Below are 13521 nucleotides of genomic sequence, written 5' to 3'. Positions count from 1 at the left end.
AACAAGATTGCTAATTAATTCTTTCTCATCATACACAACCCAGTCAAGGATGGCCAGCTCCCTAGGTGGTTCCTCGACATATTGGTCTAGAAAACCATCCCTAATACACTCCAGGAAGTCCTCATCCATCGTATTGCTACCAGTTTGGTTAGCCCAATCAATATGTAGATTAAAGTCACCCATATCCCCCTGTCGGCTGCTTCTCAATAAACTCTTTTACATTCTCTTTCTGTTGCTTCCCATCAACCTCTGCTGACCTATTCCATACCATCAGGCTGTGCCGTTTCCGGTCGAGGTTAATTGTGATTATGGTAGGATCCACCCTCATTGTGGAATATTTGAAATCAGACGCCTTTAATACTTAGTTCAGATAGTCACTGCACAAAATATGAGTAGAACAAACCAAACAAAAGGAACCGACGTGCCACCTCAGATAGAATCCGTCTTTTGTGATATTATATGCTAGAACGGTGTGTTTCCCTGGAGTCTAGTCACTTTTCGTTCATTCTCCAATTTCTAACCTATCATAGGACTCACGGTAGGAAGATTAAATCATATTACAGAATATGAAAATGCCACTCGCTGCTACACACACCCAGGATTCACTTATCTATACCCATACCCATATCTCACTCATTGTTACACAATCACATTCGGCTTTCATCCAATAGAAACATAGAATCATAGAAAATAGGTGCAGGAGTAGGCCATTCGGCCCTTCGAGCCTGCACTGCCATTCAATGCGTTCATGGCTGAACATGCAACTTCCGTACCCCATTCATTCTTTCTCGCCATACCTCTTGATCCCCCTAGTAGTAAGGACTACATCTAACTCCTTTTTGAATATATTTAGTGAATTGGCCTCAACAACTTTCTGTGGTAGAGAATTCCACAGGTTCACCACTCTCTGGGTGAAGAAGTTTCTCCTTATCTCGGTCCTAAATGGCTTACCCCTTATCCTTAGACTGTGACCCCTGGTTCTGGACTTCCCCAACATTGGGAACATTCTTCCTGCATCTAATCGGTCTAAACCCATCAGAATTTTGAACGTTTCTGTGAGATCTCCTCTCATTCTTCTGAACTCCAGTGAATACAAGCTCAGTTGATCCAGTCTTTCTTGATATGTCAGTCCCGCCAGCCCTCGAATCAGTCTGGTGAACCTTCGCTGCACTCCCTCAATAGCAAGAATGTCCTTCCTCAAGTTAGGAGACCAAAACTGTACACAATACTCCAGGTGTGGCCTCACCAAGGCCCTGTACAACTCTAGTAACACCTCCCTGCCCCTGTACTCAAGTCCCCTCGCTATGAAGGCCAACATGCCAGTTGCTTTCTTAACCACCTGTTGTATCTGTATGCCAACCTTCAATGACTGATGTACCATGACACCCAGGTCTCGTTGCACCTACCCTTTTCCTAATCTGTCACCATTCAGATAATAGTCTGTCTCTCTGTTTTACCACCAAAGTGGATAACCTCACATTTATCCACATTATACTTCATCTGCCATGCATTTGCCCACTCACCTAACCTATCCAAGTCGCTCTGCAGCCTCATAGCATCCTCCTCGCAGCTCACACTGCCACCCAACATAGTGTCATCCGCAAATTTGGAGATACTACATGTAATCCCCTCGTCTAAATCATTAATGTACAATGTAAACAGCTGGGGCCCCAGCACTGAACCTTACGGTACCCTACTAGTCACTGCCTGCCATTCTGAAAAGTACCCATTTACTCCTACTCTTTGCTTCCTGTCTGCCAACCAGTTCTCAATCCACATCAGCACACTACCCACAATCCCATGTGCTTTAAATTTGCACATTAATCTCTTGTGTGAGACCTTGTCGAAAGCCTTCTGAAAGTGCATACACCACATCAACTGGTTCTCCCTTGTCCACTCTACCGGAAACATCCTGAAAAGATTCCAGAAGATTTGTCAAGCATGATTTCCCTTTCACAAATCCATGCTGAAATGGACCTATCATGTCACCTATTTCCAACTGCGCTGCTTAATAATTGATTCCATCATTTTATCCACTACCAATGTCAGGCTGACCGGCCTATAATTCCCAGTTTTCTCTCTTCCTCCTTTTTTAAAAAGTGGGGTTACATTGGCTACCCTCCACTCCATAGGAACTGATCCAGAATCTATGGACTGTTGGAAAATGACTGTCAATGCATCCGCTATTTACAAGGCCACCTCCTTAAGTACTCTGGGGTGCAGTTCATCAGGCCCTTGGGATTATCGGCCTTCAATCCCATCAATTTTCCCAACACAATTTCCCAACTAATAAGGATTTCCCTCAGTTCCTCCTCCTTACTAGACCCGCTGACCCCTTTTATATCCGGAAGGTTGTTTGTGTCCTCCTTAGTGAATACCGAACCAAAGTACTTGTTCAATTGGTCCGCCATTTCTTTGTTCCCCGTTATGACTTCCCCTGATTCTGACTGCAGGGGACCTACGTTTGTCTTTACTAACCTTTTTCTCTTTACATATCTATAGAAACTTTTGCAATCTGTCTTAATGTTCCCTGCAAGCTTCTTCTCGTACTCCATTTTCCATGCCCTAATCAAACCCTTTGTCCTCCTCTGCTGAGTTCTAAATTTCTCCCAGTCTAAGAGTTTGCTGCTATTTCTGGCCAATTTGTATGCCGCTTCCTTGGCTTTAATACTATCCCTGATTTCCCTTGATAGCCACGCGTGAGCCACCTTCCCTTTTTTATTTTTCTGCCAGACAGGGATGTACAATTGTTGTAGTTTATCCATGCAGTCTCTAAATATCTGCCATTGCCCATCCACTGTCAACCCCTTAAGTATCATTCGCCAATCTATCCTAGTCAATTCACGCCTCATACCTTCAAAGTTACCCTTCTTTAAGTTCTGGACCATGGTCTCTGAGTAAACTGTTTCATTCTCCATCCTAATGTAGAATTCCACCATATTATGGTCACTCTTCCCCAAGGGGCCTCGCACAACGAGATTGCTAATTAATCCTCTTTCATTACAGAACACCTGGTCTAAGATGGCCTCCCCCCTAGTTGGTTCCTCGACACATTGGTCTAGAAAACCATCCCTTATGCACTCCAGAAAATCCTCCTCCAGTTGCTTCCAGTTTGGTTAGCCCAATTTATATGCATATTAAAGTCACCCATGATAACTACTGCACCTTTATTGCATGCACCCCTAATTTCCTGTTTGATGCCCTCCCCAACATCACTACTACTGTTTGGAGGTCTGTACATAACTCCCACTAACGTTTTTTGCCCTTTATATACTCACTGTTATACACCCACTCCCATCCTTCTATCACTGTCACACATCACTCGCTCTGTGTTACACACCCATTCTCAGCACGCGCTCACTGTCATGTCCGCGTACATATCTCTCCCTCACTGTTGCACACTCACACCCATTGTGTATAACTTTCTAGCACAATGCGAATCCAGAATCAATAGTTTCCATCTCTGAATCTAATCACCCAAATTGTGAACTGACTCACGGCACAGACATCTAATTGTGTTTGAAATGCTCATGCGATGATTATGATGCTGCCGGAGAGCTAACTTGTATTGTAACGTGTGTTTATTTTCTTTCTATATATGAACAGATTAACTAATACCGAATAGACATGTATGTGCGTGTGTGGGGGGGGGGGGGGGCGGTGGCGGTGGGTGGTGGTGCGGGGTGCATGTGTGTGTGCGTGTGTGTGATGTGCTATGTGTGTGAGGTGTGTGCTGTGTGTGTGACTGTGTGTGTGTGGTGTGTGTGTATGTTTCTCCTGCTTTACTAGTGCTTGCTGCTTTCTAGTTGATGGCAATGTTCTGATATCTAAGTAAATGGCTAGTCTTTATGGATGATCTCAAGCAATGAGATCCCAGAGGTACAGAACCCTTTGTATATCAAAGCATTTCAACATCTGGCCTTAGGCACATGTCAGAAGCATTAACACTGACTGGTCGCTATTTCCCCGAACTCAAGATCATCACGTCCAAATGGAGAACACCTGCTCTTGGCCTTACCACGGCCCCTGCTCACTGCCCTGCCTCTGCCCTGCTCGCTGCCTTGCCCCTGCTCCTACCCCTGTCTTTCACCGCTGCCCTGCCCCTGCCCCTGTCTCTGCCCACTGCTCTGCCTCTGCCCTGCCCGCTGCCTTGCCCCTGTCCCTACACTGCCTCTGCCCTGCCCGTCCCTCTACCCGCTGCCCTGCCCCTGCTTGCTGCCCTGCCTGCTGCCCTGCCCCTTCCTTGCACCTGCCCACTGCCCTGCTTGCTGCCCTGCCTGCTGCCCTTCCCCTCCCTTGCTCCTGCCCACTGCCCTCCCCGCCCTGCCCCTGCCCTGCCCCTGCCATTCCCCGCTCTCGGCTACAATACGTTCATTCAGCAGACCAGAGCAGTAAATTAATTCTGAGCTTTTACAGGCCTGCTGTTGTAACTTTGACCAAAAGTGTGCACGCTTAAATAGACGATTGCCGAAGTTACGGAATAGCAGCGGAGGAAATAACGAGGAAATTCACGCTATGATTTCAACCCTGGATATTTCTGCTATTATGGCTCCCCCCACCTCCCTCTCCGCCTCCCCCGAACTACAGATCAACTCCTATATTTCTGGACAATTACTCAACCATCTCCTTCGCCAGCTTTAGGTGCATCAGGCTGCTGGGCTGCTGGTTCTTGCATTTGTAGTTGTTGTGAAGTTCAGACCCATTTCATGTGATCACGTGCATGGAAGTTTATTACATTACACGAGCACACACATCATTGGAGCCTGATCTCTTATAAACCCTGTTTGATGCAAAAATTAGTACACTGGCACTGTGCGCCTTGCCAGAAGATTAATTACAATTATGTGGAACCAGGAACCAATGCATTTTGAGTTTCCTTTGTACAAAACGCACTGTTCAGATATTTTATCATTATCCAACACATTGTCCGTGTGCTTGATGGGGCAAGCATTCGGTCTGATGTTATACAGATTTTTCATTGTGACCAATTGCTTATTGTTAATTCTTCATGCTCCCAGAAGCCAGCCGAAACCGTCACCAAATGTATTTTGGCAGCCTCGCATCACTAACAATTCTCCTGTTCGAACTTAACTCAATGTCATTGATAAACTTTCAATTGCTAGATAGTAGAAGTCGAGTAATTTTTGTTCTACATTCATAGTGCATGGGAATGGATTATTACCAGGGATATATGATCCTACTCCATCCATGTCTGTGATGGAGGGTGAGGCAGCCCATCAACTGACTGGGTTCCACATTGAATATCAAACTTGGGGGCAACCGCGCTCCTCTTCCCCACCCCAAGAAAGAATTAGGAAAGGGCAGGATTTGAAGAGGAAACTTTCTATTCTGTTTCTGACATTGTCTGGCCTTTAAACAGTCAACACGCCATTGTTCGCTGACGTTGTAAAACGAATTAAATAAACATAATGAATTTCAGATTTGTCTTCTTTTAGATATTTTTAAGGTTAATTTCCTATTACCTAATCCACGAATATAATGGATAGCCATCAAATTAATGCTTCTAATTCATAAACAATAAGGGAAGAACGTGAGGCTGTGATCAGAGCAGAATGTTACTGAGAATAGGGACAGTAATGGAGTCACCGCTCAGTTACTGTGAGGAACAGGAAGAACCATGATAGTGTGCACTCCAGTCTCCTTGGGAGACTACCCGGGTCCTGCCCCAGTCACAACATCAACACTGGGAAATGGTCCACAGAGAACACTCTCAGAATCCTTGTTGAAGGGCTCTTACACCGGGCACAATCCTGGATTGTAGTAAACATTACCATAGTTACCAAATGGGAACTGATTATGCAGACAAGGAAGATATAAATCACTCCCATCTCCCGGAGCAAAGCTTCTGTGGCCAATCAAGGGAAGGAGTACAATTATTAATTTACAGGCGAGCTTCTATGTGATGCTGCACCATCGGTGTGGGCGGTGGTGACAAGCACTGAAGAGGGAATCCACTCAGACTGCGGAGTCGGGCCGGCCTTTAGTCGGGAATCTAATCTAAGCACTCCAGTTACCAGCCCCAATCATTAATGGGCAGTCGGGCCCCGTCACTCAGGAGATTTAGAATGATACTTCTGCATACCCTTCCATCAACAGAGCAGATGTTTTGAAGCTTCTCAGCCGGCTCCCCGCTTTACATTTAACAGTTTGATCCGTGAAGCTCCTCATCTGTATCCCATGACACTCTTCAGTTGCTTCATCAATAACATTGTCTCCGTCATAATGTCAGAGTGGAGATGTTCGCTGATGACTGTACAATGTTCAGTTCCATTCACCACTCCTCAGGAAATGAAGCAGTCCATGCTTACATGCAGCAAGACCTGGTCATCATCCTGGTTTGGCTGATAAGCGGCAAGGCACATTCGCACCGCACAAGTGCGAGCCAGTGATCATCTCCAATAGCAGATGTTCCAACTACCTGGTCTTGACATTCAGTGTCGAATCCCCCACTATGAACATCTTGTGGGCCACCATTGAACAGAAACTGGAACAGCCACATACACACTGTAGCTTAAAGAGAAGGTCAGAGGCTGGACATTCTATGGCGAGTGACTCACCTCCTAACTCCCCAAAGACTTTCCACTGTCTACAAAGCACGAGTCAGGAATAATCGGCGATGGAATAGTCTCTACTTTTCCGGATCTGTGCAGCTCCAAAAATACACAACAAGCTCGACACCATACAGGAATGGCAGCCTGCTTGATTAGCACCCCATTAGCCACCGTAAACATTTTCCCTCCACCACCGGCGCACCGTGGCTGCAGTGTGCACCATCTACAAGATGTACTGCAGCAACTCACCAAAGCTTCTTTGGCAGCACCTCCCAAACTGGTGACATTTAACACCTATAAGGACAAGGGCAGCAGGCGCATGGGAAGACCATCACCTGCAAGTTACTCTTCAAGTCACACACCATCTTGATTTGGAAATTGAATATTGCTTCATAGTCGCTAGTTCAAATCCCTGGAACTCCCTCACTAACAGCACTGTGGGAGTAGCTTCACCTCTTGGCTTGCAGCGGTTTAAGAAGGCGGCTCACCACCACCTTCTCAATGGAAATTAGTGACGAACAATAAATGCTCGCCTTGCCAGCGACGCCCAAGTCCCATAAATGAAATAAAACTCAGTTCCTTTCTGGAATCCGCTCTGGTTCCATTTTGATCTCTTACAACCCATTCAAGTTAATTTTCATCTCATGTTTGACTGAAAACTTTCTCCAATGAGAGCTCCCGCCCTCCTTTCACGAAATTTCCTCCAGTCATTGCTCCAGTCCTTTGCCCGCCTCAGCCACACTGTGGGAAATCACCGCACCTTAATTAAGCAGTGACTCACACCACTGGTTACTGACTGTGATTGCGGAAATTCATGTTGATTAACGTCTTTACAGCTAGCAGCGGAAGGGTCTTGCGTCCACAGGCGGGGCTGAATCTCAATTCCGAACCCAAAGATGAAAGGACACAGTGCTGCCACACTCTTCCCAAATGCTCCAGGGAGTGGGCATCCAAACATTCTCTTTAATATAATTACCCTTGATGTGTCTCATCCGTTTTGGAGGTTTCCTGCCAAGTTATGAAAAGTCTGCTTTAATCATGTGTCTTTTGTCCTGTGGGTAAAATGATTATTGGTGGTTGTGTATGTGTGAGACTCAATTGCTACTGGTGGACAAAGAGCAGAATGTGTATGTGTCTGGTTCGAACCAGTTTTATTGGAAGGAAGCATTAAACTATGTGACAACTGGATCTATAAGTACGAAAATTTAGAGATAAAACACAAACAGTTCACACCATGGGTTAGCAACAGAAAATGTGCGAATGGTCTCTCAAATGTGCAAAGCAAAGTGGCCCTGCCTTCGTTCTGAATCACAAGGACTGCAGGCTTCTGGGGTTTACAACATTTAACAACATGTTTAAGTATAGCAGTCCATGTTTGAGATATCATCGAACTCCGCCATCAGATCAGACTCTTGTAACTCGCTTCGGTCATTTGTTAACCCGCATATGATCTGTGACCATTTATATCTTCAGCATTCCATATATTTTCTCTACTTCCCCCTAACGTATTTCCTTACTTCCTTATCATTCTAGGATTCTGTCTGCTCAAGGTGAATAGCTCATGCGCCTCCGTATATCCATCACTGGTCGCCGAGAGTACTGCAGCAGAGCACCAACGTACAGCAGCCATTCATGCACTGATGTGAGCGACACTGACGGTCAGAACTGAATGGGTAGTGATTCTCAACCTCCACCTTGGGAACCCATCCATTAATTTGGGAATTCAAAATTCCTCTTTACTATAATTTAAATCTATCTGATATCATTGTGCTAACTCTAGCTTGATTGTTTCATTAATATTATTTTAAAAAGTCGGTTTCTGTATGGAGCATGTGTAAGTACCTGGATTAAAAAGTTCAAATCAGTAGTGATGCACTGTATGTTCGCACTCTTCTGAGTCACATGAATCATTTCATGTGGTAGTATTGTCAATGTGACTGAGCATGGCTGAGACCTGGCACGGGCCTCACCGAACTCCTTGTCGATATACAGAGCTGCTTTGTGATGGAGGTTATGCAGGGCTGTGTGCGAGTAGTCTATTATCCCATGCTCATGTGGGAATCCAGTAATGCGGCTATATTCCATAGCTCTTTCTTCCTACTTGTCAACCTGCATGGGCGATGAAATGCTGGTGCCTCGCGAACTATGTATTAGAGACTTACTGGACGGCCATGTGCTCAACAAAATGAATGATGCTGCTAATGTCACCAGAAGTAATTTGCAAGTGCATAACAATATGGACCCACAATTACTTTGACTCTCAGGGGCAATGCAGTGCTTACCCTGGTATTGGGCTCCAATTCCTACTGCAACAGACATCACAAGTAAGCTCCCTGTTGAAACGGCACCATCATCCGCCCTGTTTCTGTGTAAGAACCAGTTATGCTGAACCTTTCTCGAAGATCCACATATTGTAGGGCCTTCTGCGCCCTTGACTCCTTCGAATCTTCTTGCAGCTTGTGTAGGCCTTTGCTGCCATCCATTTTGCTGCCCCTCATGCTCATTGGTGAGCCTCAATGGAAAGCCCAGCAACATTCACATTGTTCAGCAACTGTTTACAAGAAAAACAGTGAAATAATTGTACACACTCCTCCATCAACTCTCTCCTTCTAATAATTTACCAATGCAATAATATTCAAAACAGCCGCAAATTTGGCCTAACAACACTCATGCAGCCTAAGCCGATTAATCAGAGCTTCAACGTAATGCAGATAAAGATATATTTAAATATAGCTTCTAAAAGCTGCTTCCTGACTGTTTCACAACCTCACACTGCAGTCTCATACGGAAATTATGTTTGAGGTGCTTCCGACAGAAAAATCAGGAACGGGCCATAATTCAGGCCCCAAGACACTGCATATATATTTAAATGATGTCTTAAATTGCTGTAGGCCTCTAACGCCGATGCCTATGGTGGTGGATGGAGCTGTGGATGGTGGTGGATGGTGGCACCAATATGGTAACACTCAAAATTGTGGAGCATTAAGTGAGCTCCTCAAGTGGACTTCATGGCGCTCGTTCAGAATCACCATAATATGAGAGGGCATTCCAATTGATATCCCATCGCATTAAATAGAATTATAGTAGCCAGGACGGAGGGATCATAGATCACATTCTATGAATAGTACTTGTAATACTTTACTTCCATTTAAATGAATGGAGGGAAAAGAATACCAGAGCAATATTGGCTGACTACGTTAGGCGCAAAAGAGGTAAAGTGATGTCCCAGATTGGGTCTTAAGCTGCAACGCTGGCTTAGCCCGCATTTGCCACAAGACGCATCTAGGTAAAAGAGTTGAACCCACCACAAGGAATGGTCACTTGGAAAATCGTTAAGGTGCTGATTGATAATTAACTTACCTGCAAGCGCTCAGTAGGGAGGACACCCGCCATTTTGGTGGATAGTGCTTAATTTAAGACCCATTCCTCATTGCGTCAGCTGAATAGGATAATTTTGATCATAGAGCAAAAACAGATGTTAAATACATGCTACGCTAATCAGAAAAAAAGTCCTGATTTAGCATGCACTATTAGGATTAATTAATGATTATCATGATTTGAACGTGCCTTAAGTGCTGGAACCGAGAACTGCAGTTTTTCCGCTCAAGCACTGATTAGATGCATTTTGCCTGGAGGTGTACATAAAGCCTGTACTCACCCACTTCCACTGAAGACTAGGTATGGATAGATGTCACAAGGAACAAGAGGGAAGATGCACAGGCTCTCTGATGTAGCACTGGAGGTCCTGGTGGAGGAGGTACAGAGGAGGAGGGCAATGTTCTCTATTCACAGGGCAGAAAGAGGCCACACAGGCAGCTGATGCAGTGCACTTGGGATGCGACTGACCAGACATCAGAGACAGGGGCCCTGGCCCCAGGACATGGCTCCAGCGCCACAGAAATGTAATGACTTGATAAAAGTGGTCAAAGTAAGATTCCATTTCACAAAGACATTTCTTCAGAACTGCACCACCACCACCAGCATCGCAAACAAAGTGCACCTCTCCTACCATCTAACATTCATGCACCCGTACTATTGCATCTTTCACAGGCACTATTCACATCTCAGACCTCTTCAGCCAAGTGAGGTGTTACACGCACACACAAGTAACCATGCCAATACACCCATTCACTATCAGTATTCTTTCTCTTCCTGGAGAAAGTAGCACATAACACATATTATGTCTGTAATGCACTTATGAATGACTGCATGAGGCAATGTGTTGTACTCAAACTGTAAAGATCTTGGTCCTATATTCGTAACTCCAGAGTGAGGCACAAGCATGGTGGGTAGCCTTTTATACTGGGCCCTGCACACCTATGCAAGTGACCCTCAGGTCTCCCACGCAGTGCGCTCTGGTGCACAGGCTCTGCCACAGGGGCAGGATACCCCGGTCTCCACCAGTTGCACCCTCTAGTGTGCCAGCATAGTATATACACAGTGTAAAATTGATAGTACATAGGGTAACAAGTCTCCATCTTATGCAACTATACAGTGACTACACAGAGAGTATATCTACAGTCTGCATATATAAAAGGTGGCAGCTAGCCCTGATGGGGAAGGCGAAGAATGACGTGATGATGTCAATTCCGTACAGGATGGAATGCTGGCAGTGATCGAGAGGAGAGTGGTATATACCATTGCCAGAGGAAGAGCAGGGAGCATCTCGCTTACAGGTATGTGGATACTTCAGCTTCTTTGAAGATGCATAATTATTTTTGATCTCGACTTCCCCGAAACTAAGCTCACTACCGTGCTCCATATGTTATCATCACATCAATCCTCATATAGCGGCCACACGCATGGCACCATAGCCCTTTTAACTTTATCATTTCATGTGTCCAGGAACAAGATGCACCTCGCCTCCAGAGCAGATTAAGGAAGAGGAACAGCCACCTCATCTCTGCCCTCACTGGAGGAAGAGGAATGGGAGAGCGAGGATTAATGCACTGTCCAAATGGCAACCACTGTCGCAGACACCAGGCCAGAAACCGGCACCACGTGAAACTTAGAGGCTAGCTTAGGAGATGGACCGTCACAATGGGATGCCCCAGCCACTAGCAGGCGGCGGCAACGCAGGATGGAGGGTCACCACAGGTGCCATATTTCCACGGGATTGGGGGGGCGGTCAGTGGGAGTGTTTTTCCAGGTCGCATACTAGTCCTGTTGTAAGGAGTCACATGAGGGCCTCGCTGGGTCAAATTTCAGAAAAAGGTTGATGGGTGCGACAATGCAAATGCTTGGTGCAATGGTGAGCCTGCCGGAGAGCCTAAGGGTCATATCTAGGGAGTGCAGGAGTCCGCCTCCACCTCCACAGGCTCTGTGGCTTGAAGCAGAGAGTGGAACCCATCCCCTACAGCGTGGAGAGGCTGGTGACTTACAGTGGCCTGTGCAGTGATTGCAGCTTCCATGGAACGGCAAACTGCTGCAATGGAATCTCAGGACGCTGTAATGGTGGCTCTCGGTGCTTCAGTTGAAAGGGGCTTGCAAAGTGTTTCCGATGATCACAGATCTGTCGTCCACCGGATTACTGGGCGGGCTGAACAGAGACCCCGAGGCAATCGCGTGGGAATCCTGAAGCAGGAACCTACTGGCCTCACTCCGGATGCCAGCATTGCTATTCCCTCCCCCACCACTCGACCATTGCTCTTGCTGTTGCCTTTCAGCCAGGCGGTCCAGAGTGCTGAAGCTCATGCTGAGATGGTGCAGTCTGAGGCGCGGCCATCATCACTCACAACCTTTCCAGGGTATTACAGGTGGACATCTGAAATACGCTATTCAGATTCTCAAAAGCGATCCACCTCACCTGGTACTGTCACTAAGGTTTCACTTTGTAGAAGCACTCAATTACGCAAGCGCACCTATAGATTGCCCCTGAGGCTAAGCACTAGGAAGAATAGTATATTTCTAAATGATGTTGGGTCTGTCATTTTACATATTTTGTTTTGGATGTATAAGAACAGTGATTATGGTAATAGAGTAGTGGTGGAATCCGAGAATGATTTTATGGTGAGTTTCATTGGGAAGGGGTTGAAAATATAGAGTGCAGATGATGGACTGACTAGTGGATCCGAAGTCGTGGAAGTAACATCATGTGGCAACAGTGCCCCGGAGTCTCATGGTGGAGTATGTCCCCCAAAAGCGCTGTTCAATTAGATAGTGGCGTGTGTCTCTCCCAGCCAAGGTCTCTCTACTTCGAACCGTCTGGTGCTCGCCCTGGCGCCCTCCTCTTTTCCTTCTCCTCCTCTTGTGGTTCCTCAGTTTGACCCTCTGACATTATTGCAGGTGCTGACAGCTGGTCTCATGATCGCCAGATTGTGGAGCATGCAACAAATCACCACGAGTAAATACACCTTCTCGGCCGAGCACTGCACGGCACCTCCTGACCGGTAAATGCAATAACCTTTTGCTTGAGGACTCCAATGGTATGCTCCACAATATTCCTGGTGGCAGAGTGGCTTTCATTCTATGAGTGCTCAGCTGGTGTCTGGGGTTTCTCTGTGAAGTCATTTGCCACGGCATTAGAGGATATGTCACTTAGTAGCTACTCATGAAAGTAGCGTTGCGGCTCAAATTTCTGCAGGACAGATGACCGTCTCATTGTAAATGCATCACGGCAGCTCCATGGATAGCAAGCACTTAACTGCATGATCTACTGCCGGTGGTCGCTTACGAGCTGTATACTGAGTGAATGGAATCCCTTTCTGTTCCTGAACATCTCAGAATTTAAACGATGGTCTCACATGGTCACATGTATACAGTCAATTGCATGGGGAGTACCACAATCCTGTCGAATCGTGGAGCTCTCTGTCTCTGGTCTTCTCAGGCAATACGAAATGTTATATACTCATTCCTCAGAGCGCATATAAAGAAGTGCACAGTGGATTGTGAAATGTAACTTATCAGCTGTGGCAGTCCTGAAGGTTTCAGTAGCATAAAAGTTAAGTGC

Source organism: Pristiophorus japonicus, chromosome 13 (assembly GCF_044704955.1).
Source record: "Pristiophorus japonicus isolate sPriJap1 chromosome 13, sPriJap1.hap1, whole genome shotgun sequence".
Classification (NCBI taxonomy): Eukaryota; Metazoa; Chordata; class Chondrichthyes; family Pristiophoridae; genus Pristiophorus; species Pristiophorus japonicus.
Note: the sequence above shows the minus strand (reverse complement) of the source record.